Source organism: Mixophyes fleayi, chromosome 9, assembly GCF_038048845.1.
Source record: "Mixophyes fleayi isolate aMixFle1 chromosome 9, aMixFle1.hap1, whole genome shotgun sequence".
Lineage (NCBI taxonomy): Eukaryota > Metazoa > Chordata > Amphibia > Anura > Limnodynastidae > Mixophyes > Mixophyes fleayi.
The window spans coordinates 19,613,323-19,639,234 of record NC_134410.1 but is presented as its reverse complement, the minus strand read 5'-3'; the positions used below and the strand labels follow the sequence as shown (position 1 = coordinate 19,639,234).

The 25,912-nt window shown below is 41.4% G+C and overlaps 1 long non-coding RNA gene across 1 annotated transcript; it reads right to left on the bottom strand.

Annotated features, from left to right (window-relative positions):
* Positions 1-18,484: 18,484 nt before the first annotated feature.
* Positions 18,485-25,508, bottom strand: LOC142102137 (uncharacterized). Its single transcript, XR_012679216.1, has 2 exons — positions 25,012-25,508; positions 18,485-20,610 (listed from the first exon to the last, which is right to left on the bottom strand). It is a non-coding gene; the product is annotated as an uncharacterized LOC142102137 (long non-coding RNA).
* Between the last annotated feature and the right edge of the window lie 404 nt (positions 25,509-25,912).

Here is a 25,912-nt window from a genome sequence, read left to right as displayed (position 1 = left end):
TACATTCAAGTTGCTCACTCCATTATGCCATAGTTCTGTAAAATTCACCTCCCTTTCTGCAGTTGACTAGCAGTAAATCTTGCTGCTGATTTCTTCTACCCACCCTACGCACAAATATCGCTTTTCTTTTAGATCACGCCTGGCCAACCTGTGGCTCCCCAGGTGTTGTGAATCTACAAATCCCAGCAGTGGCGGATCCAGGGGCAGGGGGGCGATCGGGGCGATTGCCCCCCCCCCTAGCAGGGGCTTGCTGCCGACGGCTGCACACTGTGCCGGTCCGTTCAGCAGTGACAGTGTGCTGCCCGGCTGCTCTGATTGTGTTTTAAACACAATCAGAGCAGCCGGGCAGCACACTGTCACTGCCGAGCGGACCTGCACATACTATGCAGCCGCCGGCAGCCTTAGACATCAGAAAGGGGGTGGAGCCTAAATCGGCCCCCCTAAAATCGCCCCGGGTAGGACAAATGTCTAGATCTGCCCCTGAGTCCCAGCATGCTTTGCCTGTAGATGGGTAGCTGATGGCTGCAAGGCATGCTGGGACTTGTAGATTCGCAACACCTGGAGAGCCGCAGCTTGGTCAAGCTTGTTTCAGCCGATGACGAACACGCAACGCTTGGCGTATATTGGGTGGTTGCAGCTAATGGGACTTGCTCTAGTGCATTGGAGTAGTTTAGACAAGTGACAGAATGTGTTATTAGGCTCAAGAAGCAAAACACCTTCATTGTATGATTATTTCTGGGCTCTTTATAGATACAGCAGAGAAATAGACCACTCTGCATTTGATAGAGACCACTATGGCAGTAGTGATTGGGTCACATGTCACACACAGGTATGACTGTCAGCCTTATCCATAGAGTGGCTAGTTCTTTAAGAACTCTATGGATAGTTCTTTGAGAACTCTATGGATAGTTCTTTGAGAACTCTATGGATAGTTCTTTGAGAACTCTATGGATAGTTCTTTGAGAACTCTATGGATAGTTCTTTGAGAACTCTATGGATAGTTCTTTGAGAACTCTATGGATAGTATTCTAAAAGAAGCTCCGTGATTGGGTTATGTACACGTTTTTGAATGTTACAAGTTGGGGAAGTGATGGCTCTACATTGGCCATTGATGTAAATGGTATCCTATTGCTATATAAATGTTTAAGTAAACGAAGCAGGGCATTCTGGAATGACTTCCAATTATTCTAATGTGTGTTCCAGTTATTGGATTGTTCCTACCTGATGTGTATTTTGCGGCCTATATGTAGTCTAATTTGCTTTGATATTAACACTTATTTTATATGGCCCCAAAACAAGACTGGGTACTAAGACAAAGTGGCAAGATTGATAAAAATCACCCACCATACACGCCGGCTCCTAGGCTGCCTTTAATGGCTTCCTTCACGATGTGCTCTTTAGATTCACAATATTAAAAGGAAAACCTGCATAGTGGAGATATTTATATAAACATATTTACTATTAAAACAAGCTTATAATTTTAATTGTGGTAGCTGAAATATGGTAACGGTCAGAGGTAGCTAAAAAGTGGAATTTAATTCACAGCGGCTCTTTATTTGCATATACTGTGTAGAAGCTGCTAGTCATTACCCAACAAGTTATGTTCTCTTTGCACTATTCTTTGCTTGAAGCACATGTTGGAAACGTGGGAAATTCATGTTGTAATGAGAGAGATTAGCCACAAAGAAACGGTTTCCGGTATTTTATTGGTTTATGCGAAAAATAAGTAAAATCGTGGTATCTTGTCTCCCTGGCACCAAAAGGGTTAAGTACGTCACCGTTAAAGGATCCACAAACTCTAACAAAGGATAAAGTTCAATTCCTCAAGCACTGTGCCCAGAGGGCATCTTTGGTGTAACTAGCAGGAATAAAATATTCATTCACTCCAGGGAGCAATTGTTACAAGTCAGATGTAAGTTCTTTGTGGAATATTTTTATGCTTTTTGTAACATATAGATGTTTTCAAGCCAAGGTGACCAAAATCTGTGCAAGTGATGGGTTTTTGCTGCCCACCAGTATTTCCTGGGTGGAGGGGAAATGGTTAATTGAATGAATGGGGGAGGGGAGCTACTAGTAACTGAAGAAACAGATTTTTGTGGTTTAAGCATCACTCCCTCCCCTGCTGCAGGATATTGTCTAAAGTTACTTCTTGTACCAGGACTGCAACAAACATCTGTCCTACTCCTGCTAGGGCCGTGCCCCCCCCCCCCCCCTGCTTTCTGCCACTACCCCCAGCCTAAATAAAATGCAAATGACAGGACTTTCCCTTCTCTCCTCTTAACACAGACCCAGTACTTAATCTATTGTCAGGGGGAGGACTATTGTGTAAGGAGGGAATGGACCCCGGTTGTGTATGGAGAAAGACTGAGCCCTCCCCTACAGCCCCTGGCTTGTTTATCACACTTTACCCTTTACTGAGGAGCCAGATACACAAATTTAATCCCTTTGTTTTCCTAACTCCTGCAGTGTTTTCTCTCTGCATACTACCTAGTCAAATGGAAATTAGGAGCATTGTGTATTGGAGGAGAGGGGGATAAAACCCACAGGATCCTGTCTCCTCCTTCCCCACTCTGTCATCAGTAAGAGGGGGACACAAAGGATTTAACCCATTTCTTATGGGCATTGCGTGTACACTTGTAGCTGGAGATTGAAGTGAGTGACTGGCGGAATCCTGTCACGCTGGCCGAAAATATATAAAAATTTGCTTTTTAAAAACAATGTCCCTATCAGTTTCTTTTAAAAAGTTAGTCTGGATCTGAAATCCAGTGAGAAAATTACCGTATTACCGTTTTTCTGTGCACTATTACCGTGATAACGGTAATGGTGCGCGGACCGTGGGATTTTCGCCGTTTCCGTCGACAATTGAATACGCCCCTTAATGTGTGAGGCTGGGTACACAGGTTTTTTTCCCCCCACCTGATTATTGGGCCAATCACACGATAAATGACCATTCAGTCAGATGTGGCATTAGTTGTACGCTCCAATGATGAACGATTATCATTCCCAAGCTCACCGTATCGTTTGATTTTATAGACGGACAAAAAATGTCATTCAACGACTGAGTTCCAATTCTGCAGTGTGGACGCACTCACGACCAGCAGTGTATCTAGATCCCCCTAGAGTTTAGAGTCATGATCTTTTCAGCTGATTGTTATGATGGATGAAGAGCACAGATATGAAGGTAAAACGTGTATAGTGTGTACACATGAATCAGCATGCCTGGGACTTTCAGCCGTTAGTAAAATCGTTAATGATACGGCATCGGGATAAATTTCCTATAGTATCCCCAGCCTAATGTTTCCGAAACGGGTTCCACAGACTTTACTCCCTATTTCACTTGTTCCTGTATTTTGTATTGTTGCTTAAAATTTTTTAAAGGTGCTGTGTACATCATAAACACATACATGTAAATTCTCTGATCCCTCGTATGACACTTGGGGTTTGGTTGGGGTGTTATATCATAGATCCATTTATATGCTGATGTGTTTTTCATTAAATAATTTAGCGTGGGTTTAGACATGGTCAATTTATTATTTAATACCGTTTGTTTTATTGGACTTGGACAAGTCCAGAAGTGTGCTCAGCAGACTGGTCAGTAACGTATAGGTCATTGTACTATAGATATGTAAAAGTTAATTGTTTATGGGCAAGTTTGCTGTCTAGATCTTCAATACGAGTTCCATTACTTTTTTAGCAATAGATCTGAATACGTCCTGATCTAGGCTACATAAAGGTGAAGTGAGGATCTAATTCATACTTGCCAACTCTCCCGGAATGTCCAGGAGACTCCCGAAATCCGGGTAGGTCTCTTGGACTCCCGGGAGAGCAGGCAAGTATCCCGCATACGGCAACTTTCTCGTCAAAATAACGCGATTTGCTGTGAATTTTAGCCCCGCCCCCTGGCAAAATGACATATATTTTTTTTGTGGGGGGTGGGGCTAAAATGACACGATTGCCCGCTTCCTGCCCTCCAACCACGCCCCCTGTCCAGGATCTCCCAGAATTCACTTTTCAAAGATTGGCAAGTATGATCTAATTATGATTTTGTCACACATGTGGTGGCCCAAACTGGAGAGATTCTGCGGTCGGGCAGAACGACCATGTTACATAGGCCTTATTCACAGACCACCACAAACACAGCTCACCTGCTGCCTGACGTTGTTGACCGGCCTGAAATTCGGCCAACAGATATTTACTGCTGTTCACATTCTATGGGGGCATCTAAACTGCAGAACATTTAGTCAGGTTGTCAAATGTTTCTCACAATTAGCAGGTTCGGAGCGAATTCACTCAGGTCAGATGGGGGCAGTTTTTAACACAGAGGTGTAACCATACTTACCAACCTTTGGTAAGTTAATTCCCGGAGATCCCAGGCAGGGGAGCGTGGTTGGGGGGCGGGAGGGGTGGGGTGCAGTAATTTGCATCATTTTGGCTCTGCCCCCACAACAAAATGCTGTTTTTGTTGTGGGGGGCGGGGCCCAAAATGACGCGAATCGCATCCTTTTGAGGTGCAAGATGCCATATGCAGAATATTTGCCTGCTCTCCCAGGAGACCTACCCGAAATTCGGGGGTCTCCCGGACATTCCGGGAGAGTTGGCAAGTATGGGTGTAACTAACAATTTTTGGGCACAGAGTTTTTGTATTTGTTCCATCGTTGCAAAATGTGTGTGCCACACTCCTCTAAGCAATGCTGTTTAACCCAGGCTATGACTACTGTGGTACAATATAACATTAGTAAAACTTACTATAGGAATGGCACTATGATATTGTCCAGCAGAAAATGGGTTAAAAAAGAGTACTGAGAATTACACAGACATTGTCCAATCCCTTTGGCAGGTCCATCGCAATAGCTTTATATATTTTAACTTTAATTCTGCACCCACCTTCATACCCTCTCTGCTAGCCCATCAATCTTAACAGAATTCTACTTCTCATTTAGTCCTAACCCACCCTCAGTTTCTCTTCCTCTTCAGTTTTTAAAAGGAGAAATCCAGACGGTTTGTGGTTTGTGTTTTTTAATCTAAAACCCTAGCTTGATTCTAAATCTTAATAATTAAGTCCCTAGCTTTCCAATTTCTACAACTTCCCAAAATCAATATATAGCAATATTTTGTAAAAACCTGATTATCTCATGTGTTTTACTGCTACATTGTGTAACCTCTAGTTTATGGCTGTATACTGAAATTGTTCTACACTAGGGTAGCGCAGTGGTCATTCATTTGCTGAACACAACAAAGATCTTGGGGTAAATGTATCAATATGCGGGTTCTTCAACACCCGCGTGTTCAGCCTCTTCCGCGATTAAATTTCAAGCGGCGCTGCATTGTAAAAGGAAGTTAACCCATTACAATGCAGCGCCGCTTGAAATTTAATCGCGGAAGAGGCTGAACATGTGAGTGTTGAAGAACCTGCATATTGATACATTTACCCCCTTATGTCCTAGTGAATTGTTCTCTATGAGACAATACACAGGCAACCTAGGACGTTACTTCTGATGGTATTTTTGTGCAATCAATATTCCATTCAGCGTTATACGTCTGGATCCCCATTTGTCTTTTAAGAAAACTCCCTTCTACAGCAATGTGTCTTTGAAAACAGGGGCTAGCATTGTGATGGTGGCTTCTTTTTTTTGTGGTCTGTTTTTCTGCAGATAAAATGTTACTCAAACACATCATATAATGTATCAATATACAAATAATTATTTATTATGTTACTAAGCATAATCATAGTATTATTGTTATTACATTGTTACAGTGCCATACAAACACTTTTTTTCATTACACGTTATACTTTAAAATACCACTAGATGGCAGCATAACCTTCTGTGCCATTGGTTCCCAATCTTTTGCAGTTTGCGGCTCCATAATTTTTTTTTCAAGGCACCCCTCCAAAATAATTACCGAGCAGTCCCGTTTTATAAGTAGTTGGGTCAAAAAAACGTAATAAGCCTTTAGGTCAGGACAGAAATACTTATTTAGTTGTATGCAAAAATAATATACATAAAACCGTAAAGGGAAAATAATATTTTTATATATATTTTTTTCAATTATATTTCTGATCAGCAGTTTGTGAGATGCTCAAGCCAGCCCAACTGGCCCCAACAACCCTTCCACGGTTAACATCACTTAGACATACTTGCCAACCTTTGAGAAGGCAATCCGGGAGATTCTGGTCAGGGAGCCTGGTTGGAGGGGGAGGGGGAGGGGGAGGGGGGTTGAATCGCGTAATTTTGGTCCCGTCCCTGCGACAAAATGACGCTTTTGACCCGGGGACGGGGCCAAAATGACGCGATTCACTGTGAACCGCGTCATTTTGATGAGTGCGTTCCGTATGCGGGATACTTGCCCGCTCTCCCGGGAGTCTCCCAGACATTCTGGGAGAGTTGAGAAGTATGCACTAAGTAATATTTTTTAAAGAAATAACCGCACCAAGTTGATAAATAGATTTTATCTATAACACATCCCCTATATTACTGACCATGCAGTTTTGTCCAAGATTTATTTATGTATACAACTAGTATCACTGGAGGGGGCACCCAAATACTAAATGTAATCCAAGAAAGGGAGTAAGAGAAGTATATGTTGAGGCACTCTGAGATGTTAGAAATTATATTAAAATAATTTTTTATTTGATATGTATTAAAAATATTGTTTTCATACAACTAGCGAAAATAAAAAACAAAAAGTGAAAATGATGTGATATGTGAAATAAAATGCAGTCCCAGCTGCAAACGCTCTGTTATCTTACGGCTATTATTGTTTTATAAACACCTTCGTTTGTGTCATTTATTTATATTCTGCTCCTATTGATAATCTGGAGTAATGACTAACTTGGATCATAATCTCTATTTCAAATTAGTCATAATATATCAAGACACCATCATCACAGCACTTTACAATTGGGGACAAACATAGTAAACTAATAAACTCTGTAAAAGTAGTTATAACATTCCAAATGACCAACATATAATCGTTGGATAGTGTCAATTATCTAGTATTTAGCCCTTTCAATTCAGTGCGATCTTAATATCCATGAAGCACTTAGTATGGACGATCTTAATATACCTATATGCTTTGTCAGGGCAAAAAACATACAAGCGAAACGCGCATCGGCGTTCACTCTGTATCTCCCTTCCTGCCGTTCATATGATATATCTGGTCGAATAATCTGGTTATATTGCTCTAATCATAAGTGGTCCTAGATAGCCATAGAATAGGTAGATGGACATACCGCCGCTATAGCATAGCTTAATTAGTATCTACTTACAACCAAAGAGATCACCGATGAATCCTGTTTGGGACTATATATGATTATTAGAACCTAGCATGAGACAGTATATGAACTGAGTGAATATTTTAGCTCCACTGCACTCAATAGCTATGCATTGGTTACAAATGGCATTACAATAAGCAGATAACAATAATTAACTGCTTTCAGTATACTGTTTAATTATTATTGGGTATAATAAGATCATCCATACTAAGTGGCTCATGGATATTAAGATCGCACTGAATTGAAAGGGCTAAATACTAGATAATTGACACTATCCAACGATTATATGTTGGTCATTTGGAATGTTATAACTAGTTTTACAGATGGTGTCTTGATATATTATGACTAATTTGGAATAGAGATTATGATCCAAGTTAGTCATTACTCCAGAATATAAATAAATTACACAAACGAAGGTGTTTATAAAACAATAATAGCTGTAAGATAACAGAGAGTTTGCAGCTGGGACTGAATTTTATTTCACATATTACATTATTTTCACTTTTTGTTTTTTAAGTATGCACTTAGATCACATTTCTTCCCCATTCTGGTGTTTGGTCTGAACAATAACTGAACCTCTTGAGCATGTCTGCATATTATTATAAATTGAGTGTGGGCAGCACTGCAGTTATGCTGATTACTTGAAGCTGTGCAAGCAAACGTTTTATAGGTTTTGAATTGACTACGTTACTGTGTGACTTCATCATTTCCTGCACCTTCACAAAAGAAGTCTATGGGGGGTATTCAATTGTTTGTTTTAACGCGCTAAAACCAAAAAAAACGAGCGCTCTATAAAAACGTCATATTATACGGTAATTTTGCGCGCGTAAACAGTTAATACGGTACTTACTCGCTGCCAGCGGGCTTAATTTCAGCTCGCTGCTCAGGGAGCTGCGAGATGAAATTTAGCGAGTAATAACCGTGTTAACGGTAATATTTTTAGAGCGCTCGTTTTTTTTGGTTTTAGCGCGTTAAAACAAACAATTGAATACCCCCCTATGAATTATTTGATACCAATAAAATAACATATATTTTTCTTCTCTAGATTGTGCAATGTACATTAGACTTTAGACTTTTTCTGTGTTTTGGGAGGTTTGAAACCATTGCTGGCAACTTAACTTGACACTCAATAAGTAATTTGGACAAGCGTCTATCCCTGTGCCTGTAAGTAATTGTTGCTTTCTCTGTGTCTCTATACAAGCATACGCCATGCCCCCTACTGTTACCCTATCTCATTGGCTGCATCTTATACGGAGCATATAATGTATTTTTCCTGCCTGGATTAGTTCCCTGACTATAATTAGAGTTTGTTTTGCGCTTGTGACATGACTGGAATTCTACATTTAATACAGAATTTCTACCTGTAAATGCAGTCACTAGGGGGCGATGTTTATCCAGTTGTACAGTCCATATGCTAACGACTGCTGCTGTTGTATAGAGGCCCATGTAGTCACTGTTTTAGAATTAACAATATACTAAGAAATATTAAAACATGCTCCCAAAAGGGGTCTCCGTTTTGAGATCTCACTACTAGCAAACATAAATACTACAAAACCCCATATGGATGTTTAATTATATAACTATGATTTTCCTTGCAAATTATTTTACATCTGCTGAGCCGCTCTCAGTCTCTACATTGGTTGCCTGTTTTTCAACGAATCCAATATAAAATTCTTCTTCTAACATACAAGGCCATCAACAAAATTGCACCGACATACATCTCCTCACTTGTCTCAAAATATCTCCCAACTTGACACCTCCGTTCTGCACAAGATCTGCATCCTCTTTCTACTCTCATCACTTCCTCCCATTCCTGGTTACAGGACTTTTTTCGGCCTTACCCACTTTATGGAATTCCCTCCCTCGCACCACAAGACTTTTCTCTAGTCTTCAAATCCTCAAGCGTTCTCTGAAAACCCACCTCTTCAGATAAGCTTATAGTATTCCGCTACCACCCTCTTAATTGCCCTAGGTTACCCTATTACCACCATCTACACAGCTAACACAAGACAACAACCCTCTGACCAACATAGTTGTGTGACTGAGCATACAGCCCACTAAATACTTTGTAACCTTTGCATTCTAGCTGGACAAATTATTCAATATGATGTAGCACTTACCCTTGTGTATCAAACCATTGTCCCATAGATTGTAAGCTTGCGAACAGGGCCTTCTTACCTCTACGTATGTATGTATTACCTAGTATTGTTTTTATACTGTTTTTTCCCAAATGTAAAGCGTTACGGAATGTGCTGGCGCTATATAAATAAATTTTGATGATGATTATGAACTATAAAAGGCAAGATCTATATATTAATAGCATAAGTACGACTATTATGAGTGACCTATTTCTATGATGATGATGTTCGAGTAGGTCACATCATATACCAAATTTAAGGTCTTGGTCTGTAGATTTGTGGAAAAATATTGGCGTTGTAATCACTTGCATCGTTTCTGAGTTATTTTGCAAAATGTCTGCCTGCAGTTTATAACTATGCATTACCATTGTCCTCTAGAAAACGTGACAGTTCGCAATACACCTGTGCACCTGCTGGTTGCTCTGGAAACAGTGACAGTTTGTGAGCTCTCCCTGTGCATCTGCTGGGTGACCTGAAACATGTGACCTGCTGGGTGGTGTGGAAACTGTGACAGTTATTTGCAGCGCATCTTGCGGGAACTTCAATCACGGACTTCTGTGTTGTTTCATTATTCACTTATCCTCGCTTTGTTTAAAACAAAGATTCCAAGAGGCCGCCCTCGAGGATGTCGACATGGCGGAACCCATTCAGGTCACCCAGAGGGTGCAGCCCCATTATTTAACAGTCAAGAATATTCTCGTCACAATCAACATATATCAAAAATAACTGATACGCCGCTTGCGTTGGACATGACGTATTCGCAGGTGTATAAAGAAATGCTTTAATATAGTGATTGATAATATAATTATTCATTATACTCTGTTGTTAACATTTCTACATGTAATGTAGTGTATAAAAAGTTATTGAATTCTGTTAGTATAGTAATTTAGTCTTTTAGTTTAAGGTGGTTACCACCATGTTTCCCTACTTATGTAGAAGACTGGGAATATATCAAACACTTAAAATTACCAGAGTTTAAAGCAAATTGTCCGGGAAAGATTCACTGTTTTACAATATTTAAAGAGTCCACAAAGTCTACCTTCCAAGGCTCCTGATTTCTGGAGGAATGTCCTACTATACTGATAGCCAGGACATTTGTCCCAACTGCTAGATATTTTGGGATATACAGTATGTCAGGTGGGCAACTACTGCATGCACATGCCCCTGGTGCTTGTGGAGGCGCAAGGGTGTTTTTTTGGTGGAAGAAAGGTGTTGGGGCAGCCTGGCGCATCCGGGATGCCAGGTGCACTCTAAAGTGCATGGCCACACCTCTTCGTGTTGGAGTATTGGAATATTAGGAGGTTATTAAATGTGTATAGTGAGACCAGGGGCAAACGCAGGATTTGTAGAGGGGGGTTTCCACACCACGCTGCCAGTGAGCGTGACCAGCATGCATGGGGGCGTGGCTATAATCTTAGACAGTGCTTGGCTGCTCTCCAGCTCTTCCTATCCCATAGTATACATGGGCAATGCTGCGTGCACTACTGTTAAGCAGCTCTCCCTTTTTAAGCAGAGCAGTGTCAATGGGAGCAGGGTAGGGCCACTTTAATTATACAGTGCCCCAGGCTTGAAGGGGGGATTCCTGGCACTAGGAAACCCCCCCCCCCCTTTTTGCGGTTTGCCTATGGAGACAGCGCCAACTTCTTGAAATATAATAAATGTCTAATATTTTCATGGATGAACACTTTTAACTATTTCTGAAAATCTAATTATTTAAAGTTTGTCACCTATGCACAGTGAAGGCAGCCATTTTGTTGGGTGAACCAATATTCAGTCTATCTATTCATGTCACTGTGATATCACTAGTTACTCCTCGTGAATTCATAGGCTGCGTTCTCACAAAGTAGCTGCCCTAGAAGGACTAACGGAAAGATACTCTCTTTATTTTTGTGCTGCATAAGATGAAATGCAACTGAACTTCAGAGATCCGAGAAGTGGCTCTTGTGGCCGTTGTACTTGTGGAATATGTCTCATCAGAGGAGTGTCCGTTTTACAGGGCTTTTGCGTTCCAGAAAGAATAGAGACTTTGTTCTGAGTTGTGTAGATGTATTTGACATGTTTATCAGGGCAGAACGACCATTGTACAGAAAGAATGTGCCACAAATCATTGTAGCAGAACTCTTTCATTTCCAAGTACAGTAGTGCAACTTATGTGATCGCTAGAGGTATTCACGAGAGAGATGACACAAGGGTAGGTTTATCAAACCTTCTAAAACGGAAAAGTAGAGCAGTTTCCCCTAGCAACCAATCAGATTCTATCATTTATCTAGTGCATTCTAGAACATGACAGCTGTAATCTGATTGGTTGCTATGGGCAACACCTCCACTGTTCCTTATTAGGAGGCTTGGTAAATCTAATCCACAGTGTGCTCCTAGTTTAGAACCAGATGGGACGTGATAGGCTATGACCCGCACACACACACTGAAGTGATAGTGGTTACTCAGCAGTGTCCTGCATATCCTAGACAGTTACTGGCCGATAACCTTAACTCCTGAAACGTTCCCCTTTTCGATCCAAATTCCTCTGTCTTCTAAATTTCAAGCATTTATTCAGTCTATGACTAAATGTTCAGTTTAAAATAACTAGGGATGTACTAAATACACTTTTTTTTTTTTTTTTTTTTAAGAACTCGGCCGAATTAAAAATTCTTAGAAATGGATTTGTCTGAATTCTGACTGAATCTGAACTATATCAAACATGTCAATAACCTGCTTTTTGTTGTTGTTTTTTAAAATATCCTTCAAAGAACACATACTTATATGGGACTGCCTCATAATGTAGCACATCAGACCTAAGAATAATCACATGCTTCTGCACAGAAAATTACCTTAAATTCATTGAACAATGGCTGGATTCAGCCCGAACACTAAATCAAATTGATCTAATGATACATCTTTAAAATAACAAATGGGAATACAGGAAAAGTCATATGGTTGTTTCTATAACTAAACGATGCCCACAGTTCACTTTGCCGTTTGTGTACAGATATTGGGTAATGTGCTGTTGTCCCAAAATAAAGAGTAAGGTGAGCTGTGGTGATGTCACAGAACGGACAGGTAGGTGAGCTGTGGTGATGTCACAGAACGGACAGGTAGGTGAGCTGTGGTGATGTCACAGAACGGACAGGTAGGTGAGCTGTGGTGATGTCACAGAACGGACAGGTAGGTGAGCTGTGGTGATGTCACAGAACGGACAGGTAGGTGAGCTGTGGTGATGTCACAGAACGGACAGGTAGGTGAGCTGTGGTGATGTCACAGAACGGACAGGTAGGTGAGCTGTGGTGATGTCACGGAGCGGACAGGTAGGTGAGCTGTGGTGATGTCACGGAGCGGACAGGTAGGTGAGCTGTGGTGATGTCACGGAGCGGACAGGTAGGTGAGCTGTGGTGATGTCACAGAACGGACAGGTAGGTGAGCTGTGGTGCTGTCACAGAATGGACAGGTAGGTGAGCTGTGGTGATGTCACAGAACGGACAGGTAGGTGAGCTGTGGTGATGTCACAGAACGGACAGGTAGGTGAGCTGTGTTGATGTCACAGAACGGACAGGTAGGTGAGCTGTGCCAATCATCACCATTTATCTGTAGAGTGCCACCAATTCCGCAGCGCTGTACAGAAAATATTTGTCATTCACATCAGTCCCTGCCCCATTGAAGCTCACTGTCTAAATTAAATGTCACAGACATTGGTATTCGCTCACATTTGACATAGGCAGTCTGACATTGCAAGACCGACAATGACACTAACACAGACTGACCCCGACATCACACATACCGAGCTAATATTAATCAGATGTCACACAAACCGTGGCACAGACAGACTGCTAAAATTGACACTGACTGACATTGACATTGACAATAATGCTGATACAGAGTGGAATAAGCTTTAGTTGTGTTGTACTTCATAATTACTCAGGTGTGCCTCCATTTCTGCCAGCCAGCCTAGGTTTATGAAGAATGGTGCTTGCACAGGCTGAGTTGGGCTGAGTGAGGATGTACCTTGCAAAGTGCTCAGTAGGTGCACTGGTGGGCGCGGTGGACACTGGTGTCCTGGGTCTCACGGAGCAGGGCAGTGGAAGCTAAATTTAATTTTGCAGTGAGAGATTATTGAAACAAGGGAAACAGGTGAAGAGGCATTTTTAGGGACATTCCTATGTGCAAGGCCGTATTTCGTTCCGCAAATGGACTTATGGGCACCAATTCAGAAGTACTGACCTTCAGGCCTTGTCCATGGGACCCATTTTGCACTTTGTTATTGCACTGTCAAAGAAGCATATTTCTGGGTACACTCGAGCAATGTACTAACAAAGTTTCACAAGCAAAAAAGTAAGTAGAAGTAAAGTAAAAGAGAGGAGTAAAGTTGGCAAGTACGCAGTAAAGTGACCAGCAAATAGGAAATCATATTATCGTGACCGGGGTCGCACATAAGAACTAGGAAATACTTACAAACTTTTCATTTTTGAAGGTTGAGGTGAATTGGCAGTAGGCAGGTGGGCAGGGTGAAATTGTGTCATTTGGCCCTGCTCGCTGCGTCGTAATGGCGTTGTTTCATCATGGGGAGAGTCCAAAATGCCGCATTTCGCGGTGAATCGTGTCATCAAAACCCCCATACCACACTCTTTACTTTGAAGTGAGCAGGATGTAGGAGAATTACTTGCTGTCTGTTGCGTTCAGAGATGAATTACCAGCTGGTATTGGCACAGCTGAGCAAGGAGGAAGCGGAGTCTAACACACCCCCGGTGTTCACCAGGGACCCACACAGGGGAGTTTGGGCTTCACTGCAAGAGAGTGCGCAGGTCGCGTTTCTCCAGGACAGCCACCAGCGTAGCAATAGAGTGAACAAAGCGTAATCCATCAATCCGGGTCAGAACCAAACGGGCGGCAAGGTATGAGAGGATAATCCAAAGAATAGTCAGAGGCAGGCCAGGAATTGGGAAACCAAACTAGTAACAAGGTACAAAGCGTAATCCAAAGGAGGGTCAGAGAGGTAGCCGGCTCAGAACTGGAACAGGATCAGGAAACAAACAAGATCTGGAGCAGGGGCAAACCAATACTCTGGCACCCTAGTGGTGCTAGAGCCGCCTATAAATACCCCTGGTTAAGACCTGATGGGAGAGGGGGATGTCGGCCTCCTGGCGTCCCTGTTTGCCTAGCAACGGTACGCGGAAGTAACGGCGCATGTGCACGTCGTCCTCGGAAGCTAGGAAGGCGTCCCTTTGCTAGGCAATGGGACGATGAGATAAGAACCTACAGACGGCCGCCTCTCGCACCTACTGTCAGCGCGGAGGTGGCACCTGACACTGTCCCAGGAGTCCAGAAGACCTAACTAGAATTTGAGAGTCTACCGGATATCCCGGGAGTGGGCAAGCATGAATTCTGGTCCCATGACCATATCCAATCCCACCTCCTCTTGGGAGAGTAATTTGAAAAATTCGATATTTCTAATTGATAAAATTAATATGAAAACAATCATTTTATTATATTTTGGGGTTGAGGGGGTAAAGTAAACAAATGCAACAAAGCATGACATTTTACACAAAAAACAAATGTAATATTATAGACTAAGACAAACACAGTGCAGCTGCAGCATGATCATGGACCATGATGCAGAAGTCGGCATACTGACTCTCCGGTTCTTGGTGGAGACAAATTCTTCTATTGCATCTGAAAAATTGGTGTGAGAAGCTAATTCATGTTCTATTAATATATATCTTTACATTTTCTCTTTGTCTTCCATAGAGATGGCAACGCGGCTTCAGGAAGCGTCATGGCTGAGTGAATGATAATCACGGCATCCTGGTGGTTAGAGCATAGCCCCTTTATCAAAAGTTTCTTGTCACGTAAGTTCTTGCAATAATAACACCCTGAGATCACATCCCGCCCGTTCTTTCCTGTGGACGGCACTGATTTTGACTTCCTACTTATAGAGTAGGCCGTCTCCATGTCTCAGCGAGATGAGTGGTGATAAAGAGGGGATGACAGAGGGAATAGCGACCATGGAAAATATAATTTTCTTTGTTATGTTAATTCCAATAATAGGGCCCTATCTGTGCGGAGTTTCTTTGGGTTTCCTCTGGTTGCTCCAGTTTCCTCCCACAGTCCACAGAACTACTGCTAGGCTAACTGGCCTCTGACAAAATTAACCCTAGTGGGTGTGGTAGGGAATATAAATTGTAAGCTCCACTAGGCCCTGATGTGAATGATTTACATATTCTCTGCAATGCGCTGCGTAATACGTAGGCACTATATAAATAACTAATAATAATATGTTCCAACATCAGAATATGACGAAGACTGTGATATATTTCACAGAAAACAATACTTAGTCTACTCATAGGTGCATTATAATGTATGTATATCACTGCAATCTCACTTCTGAGCGGCCAGTCCAGATTATGGGCCTCATTTAGGAAAAACAGTGGGGTCGAGGCACAGCGCAAAATCCTCTTTTGTGCCTGTTTCGAAAGTGCATATGTTTTTGTGCAAAATATCGCTGGCCAAGGAGCGGTTTACATTGACCATTTACGGGAGTCGGGTGAAATGAGGGCGTTATTTGTAAAGTACAGAGGAGGTCCGTCGAGTTTTGCACAGCAGCACAGAGAAGAGAATTTGACTGACGGAGAGAGAATGTTGAAATGAGATTAAGGGGTGAAGTGGACGTAATGTTTGCACCAGCTCGTAGCTGTTGGAGATAAGGAGTGGCTCTAAACTGGTGTTAAGTTAGACTTTGTTGTCATGTTTAGACTTTTTGCTTTTCTCATAATATTACTATTATTAGTACCATTTATTTATATAGCGCCACTAATTCCGCAGCGCTGTACAGAGAACTCGCTCACATCAGTCCCTGCCCCATTGGAGCTTACAGTCTAAATTCACACACACACACACACACACACACACACGTCAATTTGTTAACAGCCAATTAACCTACCAATATGTTGTTGGAGTGTGGGAGGAAACCGGAGCACCCGGAGGAAATCCACGCAAACACGGGGACCCAACGGAGGTTCGACCGGGTCTCTAAACCCCTTAAAATAATAATTTCATCCAAATTGGTGCAGGTGTGTTGAAGATATTCACCTACAAACAAACAAACCTACAAACTTGTTCTTTTATTTATATATATATATAGATAGATAGATTAAGGGGTCTATGCATCAAGGTAATTTCCACTTAAAAGATGCGGAAACGGCTGGGGCCGTTGTGCGTGGCCAAGAAGTGACATACACAGACAAGCTGTCCTTATATCTACAGTGGATCTACCAGGATGGGCTGAGGCTGTCTCCATGAAGCCCATATACAGATAAGCTGCTTTCTGTATTTCTTGTGGTACGTTGCCACACGGTGCTCTATATAGAACGGTCACTGGTGTTATAACTCTACTACACTATTATTTGGTCATTTCTCTCTGTCTTTACATTCGCATATGGTTGGAGATAATGGAAGCTGTGCGGAATTGATTTACCCAGCATTATGTGATGAGCCTTAAAGTCTTCCTATCTGGTACACATATATCACAATACTGGTGATTTGTGGATACTTCCCAGAGGATACTGCAATATTTGGCGCCATTGTTCCTTCTGCTTGATTTTACAGATTATTCTTTACCAGAGCACCAGCCGAAATTTGGAAGGAAGGAAGGCTGCCACCTCTTATGGAGTAAGTGTTAATGGTTTTGGATATTTTTATACTGACTTACAATTCTGATTTTAACGCCATTGTTTATTAATAATTTTTATATATATATATATATATGAAATCTACTCTACAATTTATATGTCATATTAAAATCTATATTTATAGGATTGCTTTAATGGGAGCGATTGTCACCTGCATACTGTGTGTAGTGAGTCAGCAGACTTATGTAGGCCAAGTTATGTCCCGGGGCTGTTGAGATTTGAGAAGGGCTTGGTTCCATCTGATGGTTGCAACACATTGACAGAGTACAGGCTGTTGTTCCAAAGTATATATTTACCTCACCGGGCTCATTATTGACTCATTAAGAGGATCTTGATCTTGTCATGCAACAACCCTCCCTACCTCCCGCTGTCTTGTCCGCATAACCGCAGCATACTTAACACATCTCTCTACGTGACAGAAGTAGATCCAATTCAGTTTTGCAAAGTTTCTCGACATTTCCGCGTGTCAGCCAAAAGGGGGCAGTACATAAAGAAAGGCATATAAGGCACTATAGGGTCAAGGGGTGATAATAATTTATTTTTTTACCCTGACAATAAGATAATTTCCTTGGATTTTATGCTGCCTATTTAGCCTTTTCGATTTTTTTATATTTTAAAGCGAAGTTATCTTATTACAGTGTTCCTAATTTGAAGGGCCTGGTATCTAAGTATATATCACAGTACCACCAGATTAATGTAAGTGCAAGGGTTGATGTAATTAAAGGGCTTACACAGACATATGGAGTATTAAAATAAATGTGTAATAAAGGAGTTTTAAAACAGGCCTGGTGATCGCTAACATTTTATGTGTATTTATATGGTATAAATTTGAATGCTTCTTTAAAATCTAATGCTGTTTGTGAATGTGATTGAATTGAAGGCAGGTGAAGTAACAGCAATCCATACAGTCATTGCACAATACTCTGTTTCTGCATCCAGACGGAACAGTGGCTGGGCCCTGGTGCAGAACACTCTACTCGCCAGTCCTCCATAATCGCATATTTTATTTTTATTATCTTTGCTCCTCATGCAGTGTAATCATATTATGCCAGCAATGCCCCATATATACCAGTCTCAGTCCTCACTAAAGTGCCCAATGATCTACCCTTATCTAGGTCCAAGAGCCTCTTCTCTCTCCTCATACTCTTCACTGCCTCTGACACTGTCAATCACTCTGTCCACCTTGACAGTCTCTGCTTCCTTGGCATTATAATTTCTTGGTTCGCCTCCTACCTCTCCGCACTACCTCAAACTCAGTATGTCAAAATCTGAACTCATTATCTTCCCAAATCTGCAAGGAATAATAGGTATTTGAATACAATTCAAAAAATAATTATAATAATAAAGCCATATAATAATGTGTGTTTATTAAAGTAAAACAACATTTACACTTGCAGCAAGATTTAAATAATTTATTTGAAAAACATTTAAAATTAATCGAATGAAACTGATTGCTAAAAAAAAATAATTATTGAAGCAATGGTATTTTTGGATAATTGTTGTTAGAATGTTACAAGAGCCGACATTCTACTTTTGGTTATCTGGAATTTACATTAACTTGACCTTTGTTCCGAGCATATTTCAAGTCTTCATTCCGTCTGCGAGTTACCTAGATCCCTACAACAATTGGCTGCAGTTTTAGAATAGGTGTTGCATTAGTTTATTTATTTCTATGTGTTCCAATCAATATTACATAGCGAATCTTAAAAATTCTAATGAAGGTACTTTTCTAAAGTGTCTTCCTTCAGAGGTGCATTAAAATTGAGGCAAAGCCACCCTATCCAAAACCATTGGTCGCACAGGGTAACTGTTGTGCCCAACCCACCATCAGCTATTTATATTGCACTAATTCCGCATCACTGTACAGAGAGCTCACTCACATCAGTCCCTGCCCCATTGGGGCTTACAGTCTAAATTCCCTAACACACATACACACAGACAGACACAGACTAGGGTCAATTTGTTAGCAGCCAATTAACCTACTATTATGTTTTTGGAGTGTGGGAGGAAACCCACGCAAACACGGGGAGAACATACAAACTCCTCACAGATAAGGCCCAGGGTCAGGAATTGAACTCATGACCCCAGTGCTGTAAGGCAGAAGTGCTAACCACTAAGCCACTGTGCTACCCATCCAGTTAAGCAATCTAATCTACAGGTAGGTCCTACCCATTCCACTAATTGATGAGAAGGGTGAAACTTCTTAAGTGGTAAGCAATATCAACTTTTAATAAGCAGTTTAGAGGAGATGTGGTAATACTGTAACCTTACGACCCCAAAGGTAATGGTGGCCATCCAAGGGCTAATCCTGCCGCTTGGCCAGAGCATTGAGTAACAGAGTCAGTGTCCAACTATCTACACACATAGGCAACCAAATTGGATGAGGTCCAGCGGTTTGGAGTACGTGCCGAACAGCCAGATCTCTTTCGGTTCCACATGGGCCTATTGGCGAGGTTGGAAAATGGACCCCCACAGGGCGTTAGTGGTCATCTTCATATCACGTCAATCAACATGATGATTCAAACACCTTCAAATACATTATTGACAGGCATTGTGCTCAAGATGTGCCAATTACCAAATATCTCTGCTGACATAGAATGTGTGGCCAACTTAATAGTAAACTGAACCAACAATATGTTTATGTACATTCCAGCATTTCTTACAGTAAATCCCAGTTGAAAAGTGTAACACCTGTAATAGTTATACATTCTATATATTTGTAATGGCCTCCACTGTAAAGTGCATTGTAAACTTATCCTATATAAATATAAAAATGTAAAAACATACAATATCTGTGACATTTTCCACTGAGTGTCATAGTGTAAGGTACATTCATTTTGCCAGCTGGCATGTTCATGGAAGAAGGCAAAACAGGAGAGACACAGAATTTAGTTTCACTAAACTGTGAGACCTCTTTACCCGGTGAAATTCTTGTACACCTTCACTGTCCTCTGACTAAATGTCTATTTCATTCATTCACATCTTGATAGTTAAAGCGGGTCACATGTCTTCTCTTTGACCCAAAGAGGACTTCTAGTCTATCTTCAAGCTTCCTATCTCTGGCTCCCAATTTCCATCCAGACGCAAGCGTAAAATGTGCCAAATTAGCACTTTCTCAAGAAGAATACATCCAATTAACCAGAAGGGGGCATACTCCAGGGTTATCAGTCCCTTGTAATTGTATTTAAAGTGACTATAGTCCCAGGGGCAGGCATTCAAGCTCCTAAGTAACCATCCAGAGCAGAACTCGCACAGATACACCCAAAGAGTGTAGAGTAGAGAACAAAGAATGAATCCACAGTGGAGTCTCAATGATAGGTACATATGTTCAATTCCCAGCATGGCTACTCCGTAGATAAACAATGCCCAAACACTGGAGACACCTCGAAACCTCCGGTCTCTGCTGACGGCAAAGTCACAGACAGCAGTGAAAAGCACTTCACACACGTAACCATGGATGGCGTAGATGTAGAGGCGGTAAAGGAGGCACAAAGGCTCTGCTGAGTCCATGATGAGGTGGCAACTGTGGAGTAGGAAAAGAAAGAGCCAAGGAATGAGATGTGTAATCATCATAATCACCATTTATTTATATAGCGCCACTAATTCCGCAGCGCTGTACAGAGAACTCACATCAGTCCCTGTCCCATTGGAGCTTACACTCTAAATTTCCTAACACACACACACAATCTAGCCTTCAAGACTAAAGCTGACCACACGCACTTTGATCCTACTGCTTGGCCTGACAGCTGAATGATAGGACCAATGTCCAATTTGGCCACTCATATGGATGGTGTAAATTGGACAAGGTCCAGCCATTCGGTGTTCGGGCTAGGCAGTCTGATCACTTCCAGCAGTACTGATTCCTGGTAGTACAGGCTGATGGCTGCAGGCAGAGATGAACACATTCTGACCATATTGACCAACATGGCCGATAACTCCAACAACTCCAATAGAATCATTTCGGTGCCGCACACATAGCAATGTTCTGTGTGTGGGCAATTTAAGGCACGTCATGTGGACAACATGAGAACAGTAACAAAAATTAAACACACTATTATTTTCGTCATAAAAGCTTTGACAAAGGAAAAATGCTAAAACTAAAAAAAAAATAAAAAAATTAAGAAATATTGAAAAAATTGGAGAGAAATATTATGTAGACACATACAGTAGGGAGAAGCAAAAATTTCAAAACAGTTTTGCTTTGTTCTGCAGTTCGTCACAAAATTTCAGTCCTACCCCATCCATACCACCCGGAAGATTGAATTCACCATCATTTTACCAGCTCTAATCACTGAAACCTGATCCGTGTGAAATTTTACATTTCTTAAATCTCTCGTATATAAGGTATGTAGTGTTATTTTGAAGTACTATTGATCCTGTAAATGGTATTTTATTGGGAGACATAAACTTTAATTACCTTCTTTATTCCCCCCAAATTTTCCACCATTTGCCTTTTCTTTTTTTTTCCTGTTCTTACTACTATGTTATCCTCTATTTTTCCCCAGCCCTTAACCTAATAACCCTTTCACTCTTCTGGTCTTTATCACTGTATCCTTTTCATTCTTCTCCCAGTTGTTCCCATTATATCTCTTCTTTTCTCCTATTCCTTACCACTGTTTCTTTTTTTTACTTTTCTCGGTCATTATCACCATATCACTTTCATCATTATTTATCATCACTATTTATTTATATAGCGCCACTGATTCCGCAGCGCTGTACAGGGAACTCACTCACATCAGTCCCTGCCCCATTGGAGCTTGTAGTCTAAATTCCCTAACATACACACACACACTACTATATTGTCCTATTTTCCCAGTCCTTACCACCGTATCCCTTTCTCTCTTCTCCCAGTCCTTAACCCAGTATCCCTTTCTCTCTTCTCCCAGTCCTTAACCCAGTATCCCTTTCTCTCTTCTCCCAGTCCTTATTACTGTATCCCTTTCTATTTTCTCCCAGTCCTTAACCCCATATCACTTTCTCTCTTCTCCAAGTTCTTACCACCGTATCCTTTCTGTCTTCTCTCAGACCTTACTGCTGTATAACTTTCTCTCTTCTCCCAGTCCTTACCACCGTATCCCATTCTCTCTTCTACCAGTCCTTACCACTGTATCCCTTTCTCTCTTCTACCAGTCCTTACCACCATATCCCATTCTCTCTTCTCTTAGTCCTTACCATGTATCCCTTTCTCTCTTCTCCCAGTCCTTACCATGTATCCCTTTCTCTCTTCTCCCAGTCCTTACCACGTATCCCTTTCTCTCTTCTCCCAGCCCTTACCACTGTATCCCTTTCTCTCTTCTCCCATTTCTTAACCCCATATCCCTTTCTCTTTTCTCCCAGTCCTTACCATGTATCCCTTTCTCTCTTCTCCCAATCCTTACCACTGTATCCCTTTCTCTCTTCTCCCAGTCCTTACCACTGTATCCCTTTCTCTCTTCTCCCAGTCCTTACCACTGTATCCCTTTCTCTCTTCTCCCAGTCCTTACCATGTATCACTTTTCATACGGTACTTCTTTCAATTTCTCAAATAAAATTAAATGAGAAAAGGGTAATTCAAGTGCATTTTTTCTTACCTTTACTGCCATATCCCGCTCTCTGTCTTCCGCAGTATAATATCCCTTCCTCTCTTCTTTCAGTCCTACAACCATAGCTCTTCCTCTACTTAAGGTTATATTTACCAAACTGCGGGTTTGAAAAAGTGGACATGTTGCCTATAGCAACCAATCGGATTCTAGTTATCATTTATTTAATACATTCTACAGCATGACAGCTAGAATCTGATTGGTTGGCTTTTCAAACCCGCAGTTTGGTAAATATACCCTTTAGTATTTATCTCTCTATCCCTTTCTCTCTTGTAATCCGTGCTATACTGTCCATTGTTGCCTCTGCCTAGTCTTTATCACGGTGTCCCAGTCTCTCTTCCTCTTTTTCACTCTCTCTCCTCGTCCTCATCTCTCTCTTTTAGTCTTAGCCCAGTTTTCCTGTTCTCTTAGCCTATTAGTCTTTCAGTGCAAGGGGTGTAATTTCAATTTTTGTTTGCCTGCAGGTAAAATACTGCCTGCCTTACATGCAGCAATCACATACATGGCAGCTTTATTTTTATACTGCGCTTTAGATTTGTGTTATGATGCGCTTTTCTCACAATTCTAAATGTGTCCGCTAATTTTAAATAGGCCCCCTCTGCAGCACACCATGGTTTTGCTAAAGTGCAAATTTGCACCTTGTATTTGAATTTACTCCAAACTCTAAGGGGTAGAGTTACTAAAACTTCTAAAAGGAAAAGTGGAGGTGTTGCTAATGGCAACCAATCGGATTCTAGCTATTGTTTATCTAGTACATTGTAGAAAATGATAGGTGGAATACGATTGGTTGCTATGGGCAACACCTCCACTTTTCCTTCTTAAAAGTTTTAGTAAATCTACCCCCAAGTGAAGTCCATTATGTTATATAAATAAGAATAGGACTGTATTTATGTATATTATCTCCACTTCCCCTGAATCTGCATTTTTTTGCACTTTCATGCAATAGGGATATTTCTATAATTGCCTTCAATATAACAACATATTTTTGCAGATTGGATCAATTTCTGTAACCTTTGCTAAACACATTGCTTCTTTCTAGCATCCCTTTTTGTGCCTTTTAGTCATGTATTTATATCATCAGGCAGAAATAATCAGTTTTATTGCCCTGAGATAAGAGATAAAGCTGCTCTCTGGACGTAATTTTATCCAAAGTAGAGAGCTCAGCAGATCCGCCTGGTGTCCCAGAGGCATGGAAACAAAGGACATTAGTGATATAAAAATATGGTTAAAAAGCACATACGTCAGCTAAAAAGAAAAAAGAAGTGCATTTAGTGAAAGTCGTAGGAGGGAAAATACAAGTCAATAAATTAAAAAAATATTTGAAGTTTATATAAAACTTAATCTTCTTATGTCTGCCTTATTCTGCTTGATCTGTAATATATATCTGTTCCCTCACTATACGTCACTTACCTGTTGCCTTGATAAAGGTCATATCAGATCTGTGTGTATCATGTGACTGCTTGTATCCTCCTATGTATGTTCTGTCACCTGTACAGGTAGGATGAGGACAAGGAGGGGAATATGCTCTGATATGTTCTGTATGTTCTGTTACCTGTACAGGTAGGATGAGGATAAGGAGGTGAATGCTCTGATATACTGTGTCTGTTCTGTCACCTGTACAGGTAGGATGAGGACAAGGAGGGGAATATGCTCTGATATGTTCTGTCTGTTCTGTTACCTGTACAGGTAGGATGAGAATAAGGAGGGGAATATGCTCTGATATGTTCTGTCTGTTCTGTCACCTGTACAGGTAGGATGAGAATAAGGAGGGGAATATGCTCTGATATGTTCTGTCTGTTCTGTCACCTGTACAGGTAGGATGAGAATAAGGAGGAGAATATGCTCTGATATGTTCTGTCTGTACTGTTACCTGTACAGGTAGGATGAGAATAAGGACGGGAATATGCTCTGATATGTTCTGTCTGTTCTGTTACCTGTACAGGTAGGATGAGAATAAGGAGGAGAATATGCTCTGATATGTTCTGTATGTTCTGTTACCTGTACAGGTAGATTGAGAATAAGGAGGAGAATATGCTCTGATATGTTCTGTCTGTACTGTTACCTGTACAGGTAGGATGAGAATAAGGATGGGAATATGCTCTGATATGTTCTGTCTGTTCTGTCACCTGTACAGGTAGGATGAAAATAAGGAGGGGAATATGCTCTGATATGTTCTGTCTGTTCTGTCAACTGTACAGGTAGGGTGAGGATCAGGAGGAGAATATGATCTGATATGTTCTGTTACCTGTACAGGTAGAATGAGGATAAGGAGAGTGATATGCTGTGACTGTACTGTCAGCTGTACACCTGGAGGCTGAGATAGCTGCTACGTTCCGTTTAGTTACCTCCGTCAGATGTCCTGATCTTCAGGATTCCTCAGGTGTGTACAGGTCCGCAGTCTGCTCCTTTGCTACCACTGTCTTCTACTTATTAGTCCTGTCCCATGACCTGTCTTTTGTACCCACACCTCACCCCTCCCAGCCTTGTGTACCCACACCACACCCCTCCCTGCAATGTGTACCCACACCTCTCACCCCTCCCTGAATCTTCTCTCTCAGCTGCCAAAAAAAGTGTGGCACGTCCAGGATGTACAGGATGTACACAGACCAAATACACAGAGTAAACATATAGATTTTACTTTCTAAACTCATCCTCGGATGCTTTTGCGCTGGGTATTTAGAATTGATCTCATGCTAAATGAACCGCACAGGCAAGAGAACATATCAAAGGTGCCAGCGGTTCCCAATGTCCATGGTCCCAGGCTTTAAAGATATGTCCCTGGAAATTGCTGTCCCTGAAAATGTTTTTATTTTTAGCATTGCCCAGTACAATTGCTCTTATACTGTATTGTATCCAGCTCTCACAATTCCTATTCATGGCAATTTAAAAGTTAATTAAAAGCAATCCACACATAGAAGGTTAAGATCTTTTTAAGCATACATCTGATATGCCCTCCTACAAACTATTAACTCCTTTTCAAAATCTCCACGGAGGGCGCAAAGCATTGCTGCCAGTCACACACATCCTCACAGCACTCAGCATGTCGAGGAGGGAAAAGAAGGGGGGGGGGGGCATGTTACAGCACATGCAAAGCTCAGAGAGGTGTGGCAATGCCTCTCTGCTTACTGCAGCATGTGCCATGTGACTGTGGTTGCCATGGTATGGGCTATGACACTGTGCAGAATTATAAAGCAGTCTGAATAAACACACCAAGGAAACATTACCAACATTCTTCTTGAAGAATGT